This window comes from Xyrauchen texanus, chromosome 16 (genome assembly GCF_025860055.1).
Source record: "Xyrauchen texanus isolate HMW12.3.18 chromosome 16, RBS_HiC_50CHRs, whole genome shotgun sequence".
In the NCBI taxonomy this organism is placed as follows: Eukaryota; Metazoa; Chordata; class Actinopteri; order Cypriniformes; family Catostomidae; genus Xyrauchen; species Xyrauchen texanus.
This window is the reverse complement of record NC_068291.1, coordinates 45230370-45237869: the sequence shown is the minus strand read 5'-3', so window position 1 is coordinate 45237869 and position 7500 is coordinate 45230370. Positions and strand designations below refer to the sequence as shown.

The 7500-nt window shown below is 40.2% G+C and overlaps 1 protein-coding gene and 1 long non-coding RNA gene across 9 annotated transcripts in view; one reads left to right on the top strand and one right to left on the bottom strand.

Moving 5' to 3' along the window:
* acp7 (acid phosphatase 7, tartrate resistant (putative)) overlaps nt 1-7500 on the bottom strand; it is a 24835-nt gene that overhangs the window by 11925 nt on the left and 5410 nt on the right. The window lies entirely within an intron of this gene.
* On the top strand, nt 6752-7497 carry LOC127656942 (uncharacterized). 5 transcript variants are annotated; one of them, XR_007972219.1, is made up of 3 exons: nt 6752-6764; nt 6940-6983; nt 7335-7497. It is a non-coding gene; the product is annotated as an uncharacterized LOC127656942 (long non-coding RNA). The 5 variants fall into 5 exon arrangements; XR_007972218.1 differs by lacking the exon at nt 6752-6764 and adding an exon at nt 6807-6819; XR_007972217.1 differs by lacking the exon at nt 6752-6764 and adding an exon at nt 6851-6863.

Genomic DNA, 7500 nt, shown 5'->3' with positions numbered 1-7500 from the left:
AAATGGTACAATACCACTCCTGAGCATCGATGTAGAATCAGTGCAGCCGGTCCTGATGGAATTCCTTCTTGGGTTTCAAAGACTTTAACGAAGAACTGGCGCCTGTTTAACGTGATGTTGTTTGTTTAGTTTTCAACATAACATTTTTCCGAGCCAATGGAAAGAAGCTTTGGTCAAGTCCCAGTTTTCCAGCAGACTATCATCACATGTCATTAGTCAGCTGTGGTGGTAAAGTGTTTGAAAGATCCTAAGGGACACAGTTTTCAAGATTGCCCCATCACAACATGGCTTTATGCGAATAGATCAACAGTCACAGCTTCGATGTTGGCACGAAGCACTCAATAACAACCCCCAAAATTGACGTCATTGCTGGTTTTGTTGATTTCTCTCGTGCGTTTGATGCAATAAAACACTGTTAATTGCTTCATACACTGGCTGACATGTCAGATGCCCTCTTTGGCTGATTGTGAGGAGGGTGCAGTGGGGTTCCTGTGGGTCTAATCCTTGTGCAATTCCAGCTGGTGTCCCACAGGGGGCGCTACTGTCCCCACTGCTCTTTGTCATCAACAATCTGGACTCACGTCTGTCTCCTCCTGTTATCCCTGTGAAATAAGCTGGCGATCCTACATTCACGGAGCTCCTGATGGGGTCTTCGCCTGCTCCGACTCAGAATTCCTTGGATTCAGTGGTTAAATGGGGGACAGGAGTTTTCACTGGCAATGAATGGAAATAAGACAATGGATATGGTAATTACTGCGAGGAGAAAGTACAACATCCTCTCTCCTCCATCTTCCTGTAACAGTGTAGTAATCCACCCCCCGGTTCTCCGATACGCCGTAGCTCGGCCGGATCGGAGGCAGTCCTCCAGCCCCAGGTGGACGGAACGCCCCGCCACATTATCGGGGAACAGAAGGGGTCTCCCCCGCCCCTGGCAGCGGTTCTCCAGCTCCAGGCAGTTGGCAGCGAGACCCTCCCCACTCACGGTCTCAGACCCCGTGTGCGTTTCAGCGGCTGGTACGGGACTCCTCCGCCCATGGCAGTGGTGGTTAGGAGCCCCTTCTCCAGGCGGCGGCTTCTCCGTCCCCCGGCAGACGGCTGCTCCGTTGGGGTGGATGGTAGTGGCGAGAACACTATGGCATATCCCTCCTTACATTTATGCATTTTTATCCAAAGTGACTTACAGTGCCCTTATTACAGGGACAATCCCCCCGGAGCAACCTGGAGTTAAGTGTCTTACTCAAGGACACAATGGTGGTGACTGTGGGGATCGAACCAGCAACCTCCTGATGACCAGTTATGCACTTTAGCCCACTACGCCACCACCCCTCCTCATTCCCGGGTCTTCGTCACCAGTGTAAAGGGGATTAAGGGAAAGGAGGAGGCGAGAACCGGCTTGACAATATAAATAATATTTTAATGACTATAGATATTACGGTTTCCTTTTCTGTGTGTTGTGAAAAGCGCTATACAAATAAAAATGACTTGACTGATGGCAATAACTCTGACATCATGTCTGCAGCTGTTTACTGCATAACCACAGATTCGGTGTCCACACACTCAAAGACATTTACCACCTACATCTTATTATCATGCCTGTGTGTGTGTGTGTGTGTGTGTGTGTGTGTGTGTGTGTGTGTGTGTGTCTAGATCTGATCCTGACATGTCTGTACTGCCCTCTAGTGTTCATGAGAGAAACTGCACACAGAAACACCATATCATCACTGCTGCTGGAGGATATCAACATTGGACGCACCGAAGCAAACGAATAACACTTTATTTTACAGTGTCCTTGTTGTACATATTACATGCATGGACAACAGTAATAACATACAATTATGCTTAATTACAAGCAACTATCCCCAAACCAATCCCTAACCATAAACCTATAGTAAGTACATGTTGTTAATTAATATTACTCAAAACATACGTGTGTAATTACACAGTAATAAGCACACTGTATAATAAAGTATAACCAGATAACATCCTAAACCTTTTATTTGTCTTGTTTACAGGAGTAGCACAAAATCAAACGGGACATGCCAGTGTTAATGCTCACTGCAACAATTCTTATTAGTTATTCTTATTTCTGTAATACAGTATTTTTTACTCTATTATGGTACTACAGTGATTTTTAGGCAGTACAAACTAATTATTTTTTGCATCACAATGCAAATGTGAGAGTTTGAATGTTTTACAAGCCCAACAGTCAGATAGATAGATACATAGATACTAGCATGTTATAACATGTAGCTAGGTGTTGCTAGCAAGTTGCTATGTGATGCTAGAATGTTGCAAGATGTTGCTATCATGTTTTAACATGTAGCTAGCATGTGCCTAATATATTTTACTATGTAGCTATGTGTTAATAGCATGTTGCTAGGCATTTCTATCATGTTGCAAACATATTTTATCATGTAGCTATGGGTTGTTAACATGTTGCTAGGCATTGTTAGCATGTGCCTAACATGTTTACCATGTAGCTATATGTTGCTAGGCATTGTTCTTATGTTGCTAGCATATTTTAACATGTAGTTAGCATGTCCCTAACATCTTTTACTATGCAGTTATGTGTTGCTAACATGTTGCTAGGCATTGCTATTATGTTGTTATCATGTTACTATCATGTTATTTCATGTAGCTAGGTATTGCAAGCATGTTGCAAGGCATTGTTAGCATTTGCCTACATTTTTACCATGCAGCTATTTGTTGCTAGCCTGTTGCTAGGCATTTCTATCATGTTTTATCATGTAGCTAAGGGTTGTTATCATGTTGCTAGGATTGCTATCATGTTGCTAGCATGTAGCTAGCATGTGCCTAACATATTTTACTATGTAGATATGTGTTGCTAACATGTTGCTAGGCATTGCTATCATGTTTCTAACATGTTTTATCATGTAGCTCGGGGTTGCTAGCATGTTGCTAGGCATTGTTAACATGCGCCTAACATGCTATAACATGTAGCTAGGTGTTGCTAATAGTTTCTAACATGTTTTAACATGTAGCTAGGCAATGCTAGCATGTTTCTAGGTGATGCTAACATGTTGCTAGGTGAGGCTAACATGTTCTAGTATGTTGCTAGGCATTGCTATCATGTTGCTAACATGTTTTATCATGTAGCTAGGCATTGTTAGCATGTTGCTAACATGTTTTAACATGTAGCTAGGTGTTGCTAGGCAATGCTATTATGTTGCTAGCATGTTTTAACATGTAACTAAGTGTAGCTAGCATGTTGCTAGGAGTTTCTTGCATGTGTCTAGGCATTGTTAGCATATTATTAGATGTTGTTAACATGTTTCCAGGTGTTGCTAGCATGCAGTTAGGCGTTTCCAGGCATAGATATACATACGTAGATGCCTCATTCATCTGGTTCGGATACGTCAACCACGGCACCATCTTGGAACAGCCAACAAGAAGAGATGTTTGAGTGTAAGTGAATAGACAAGGTGCCTCAGACCGTTGCTTAATTTGCTTTTGTGTAGAAACAAAAAATGAATTGACTGACTGGGTGCTAATTTTGCCCACTGTTTATGGATAATCTAAAAAGTTTACTGGAAAAAACAATAGACCAGGGGTGAATCAGTTCATAACTAAATACACAAGATGCGCAAAAATGAGCAAGGATTAAAAAGAAAGAGGAGGATTTGGCATGCAGGTGTGAGAAACTTCAACATGCTGATGGATTCATATTCATACAGTTACAAGGATCCAACAGACATTTGTGAACCCCCTGATGGACGCAGACCCCGTTTAATACCCTTGCAATAGACTTTTGCAAGCATGTTTAAGCATGAAGCCAGAAGTCGCTAGCATGTTTTAATATGTAGCCAGTTATTAGCATGTTTTAATATGTAGTCAGAAGTTGCTAACATGTCTTAGCATGTAGCTAGAAGTTGTTGGCATGTTTTAACATTTAGCCAAAAGTTGCTAGCATGTTTTAGCATGTAGCCAGAAGTTGCTATCATGTTTTAGCAAGTAGCTAGAAGTTGTTAGCATGTTTTAATATGTAGCCAGAAGTTGCTATCATGTTTTAACATGTAGCCTGAAGTTGTTAACATGTTTTAATATGTAGCCAGAAGTTGCTATCATGTTTTAACATGTAGCCTGAAGTTGTTAACATGTTTTAGCATGTAGCCAGAAGTTGCTAGCATGTTTTAGCATGTAGCTAGAAGTTGTTAGCATGTTTTACCATGTAGCTAGAAGTTGTTAGCATGTTTTAATATGTAGCCAGAAGTTGCTAACATAATTTAACATGTAGCTAGATGTTGTTAACATGTTTTAATATGTAGCCTGAAGTTGTTAGCCTGTTTTAATATGTAGCCTGAAGTTGATAGCCTGTTTTAATATGTAGCCTGAAGTTGTTGACATGTTTTAATATGAAGTCTGAAGTTGATAACATCTTTTAGCATGTAGACAGAAGTTGTTAGCATTTTTTAATATGTAGCCAGAAGTTGATAACACATTTTAATATGTAGCCTGAAGTTGCTAGCATCTTTTAGCATGTAGCCAGAAGTTGTTAGCATTTTTTAATATGTAGCCAGAAGTTGCTAGCATGTTTTAGCATGTAGCTAGATGTTGCTAACATGTTTTAGCATGTAGCTAGCATGATTTAATATGTAGCCACAAGTTGCTGGATGTTTTAATATGTAGCCAGAAGTTGCTAACATGTTTTAATATGTAGCCAGAAGTTGTTACCATGTTTTAACATGTAGCTAGATGTTGTTACCATGTTTTAGCATGTAGCTAGATGTTGCTAGCATGTTTTAATATGTAGCCAGAAGTTTCTGGCTTGTTTTAATATGTAGCTAGATGTTGCTAGCATGTTTTAGCATGTAGCTAAATGTTGCTAGCATGTTTTAGCATGTAGCTAGATGTAGCTACCATGTTTTAGCATGTAGCCAGAAGTTGCTAGCATGTTTTAGCATGTAGCCAGAAGTTGCTAGCATGTTTTAGCATATAGCCAGAAGTTGCTGGCTTGTTTTAATATGTAGCACTGGGGGCAGTGGTGGGTTGAGGCTCAGGGTTACTGACCAGAAGGTCGGGGGTTCAAGCCAGAACCATCAAGATGCCACTGTTGGGCCCTTGAGTAAGACACTTAACTCCAGGTTGCTCCGGGGGGATTGTCCCTGTAATAACTGCACTGTAAGTCGCTTTGGATAAAAGCGTCTGCCAAAATGCATAAATGTAGCTAGATGTTGCTAGCATGTTTTAGCATGTAGCTTGGCATTGAGAAACAGTGAAGTCCTTTTATACAATCAATCTCCACTTTCACGTAATAATTTTCTTCATATGACTTAAATATGGATCTGTTTCTCACCCACACCTATCATATCACTTCTGAAGACATGGATTAAACCACTGGAGTCTTATGGATTACTTCTACACTGCCTTTATGTGCTTTTTTGGACCTACAGAGATGAAATATCTTTGTTTGTGTTCAGCAGAACAAAGTTAGTCATACACATCTGGGATGGCATAAGGATGAGTAAATCATGAGAGAATTTCCAATTTTGGGTGATCTATCCCTTTAAGCCTGGTGTTGGTTTGTTTACATTTGAGATTTTGACATTAGGAGTTTGAACAGTCTTGGCCAGCGATTATTTAGCGGAGACTGTTCAATGTTCTGTTCAAATGAATGGGAGAAACTGGAACGCTCAACCAAGGTGCTCTGAGCGCCCAACGGTCAACGGAAGTAGAAAGGAAGTCCCGCCTTACAGTTAAAAGTGCCAATCACCTTTTAGATACAGACATCACCTGTCAATCAACTCGAGTGTGCATGCACATTAGCAACACAAGCCGGGAAAATTGCCGGGTAAAGAAGCACAATTTATGATTCCAGTATTGTCACATTTTACTGCCTATTTGAAACATGTTTTGTGATCGTAATGTTGACCGACTGTTTTAGAGATTTCGGTCTTTCTCTATTGAAGTAGACAGGACTGGCATGACTGTAAATACCGACAGTGGACTGACTTTGTCTGAACTCATCTGAACATTCTGTCCATTTAAGTGAATGTGATTTTCCAGTTTTTTGTTTACTTGCCTTTAACTTTCATCATTATGTGAATTCTTGAATATTATTAACAGTGCTATTATAATCTCTGTCTTCAGTGATCTCAGTCCTGTAGTCAGTGGTCCGTTTCTTTCACGTCTCTGTTTATTGACTGAATCCAGACACATGATTGAAATGACTCACGTCATGAAGTTTCCCAAAAATGTTCTGAATCTGCGCTGTGGAAAAGATCTTTTCCCAACTATGTCTTGTCCAGACAGTAACAGCAGATGGTAAAAGAGTTTGATACGAGAAACCATTTCGATTCTGCCCTAAATATGAATTTATGCTTAAAATCTCTTAGTGACGGACCTGCCGAGAGATCATCTTATAATCTGCTGTGTGAGAAGTTTCAAATACTGTCTGGTGTCTCAGTTTAATGTTCACATTTGACTTCCTGAAGAGTGTCAACACTGTGATGCTTTCCAAACATTCCTCGGACTCAACCAATGGTGTGAGTTTGGGGCGGGACTAACTGTTCAATGACCAATGGCAGATGGGGTCGGGACAGAAGTGGCTGTAGGAGGGTTTGGGAAACCTATTTGAAAACGTTCATTATTTCGGCATTCAGTTTGAAGCGGCTTGTGGTGCAGAAACGACACACAAATACACTCATGTGCAGAACGGGTTAATAACAGGTTAGTAACAGGTTGATAACGGGTTAATAACAGGTTGATAACAGGATAATAACGGGATAATAACGGGTTGATAACGGGTTGATAACAGGTTGATAACGGGTTAATAACGGGTTAATAACGGGTTGATAACGGGTTAATAACGGGTTGATAACTGGTTAATAACGGGTTGATAACGGGTTGATAACGGGTTAATAACGGGTTGATAACTGGTTAATAACTGTTAATAACTGGTTAATAACGGGTTGATAACAGGTTGATAACGGGTTGATAACAGGTTAATAACTGGTTAATAACAGGTTGATAACAGGTTAATAACTGGTTAATAACAGGTTGATAACAGGTTGATAACAGGTTGATAACAGGTTGATAACTGGTTAATAACTTGCTGATAACTGGTTGATAACGGGTTGATAACAGGTTGATAACTGGTTAATAACAGGTTGATAACTGGTTAATAACAGGTTGATAACGGGTTAATAACGGGTTGATAACTGGTTAATAACGGGTTGATAACGGGTTGATAACGGGTTAATAACGGGTTGATAACTGGTTAATAACTGTTAATAACTGGTTAATAACAGGTTGATAACAGGTTGATAACGGGTTGATAACGGGTTGATAACGGGTTGATAACAGGTTAATAACAGGTTGATAACATGTTAATAACTGGTTAATAACAGGTTGATAACAGGTTAATAACAGGTTGATAACAGGTTGATAACTGGTTAATAACTGGCTGATAACTGGTTGATAACGGGTTGATAACAGGTTGATAACTGGTTAATAACAGGTTGATAACAGGTTGATAACACT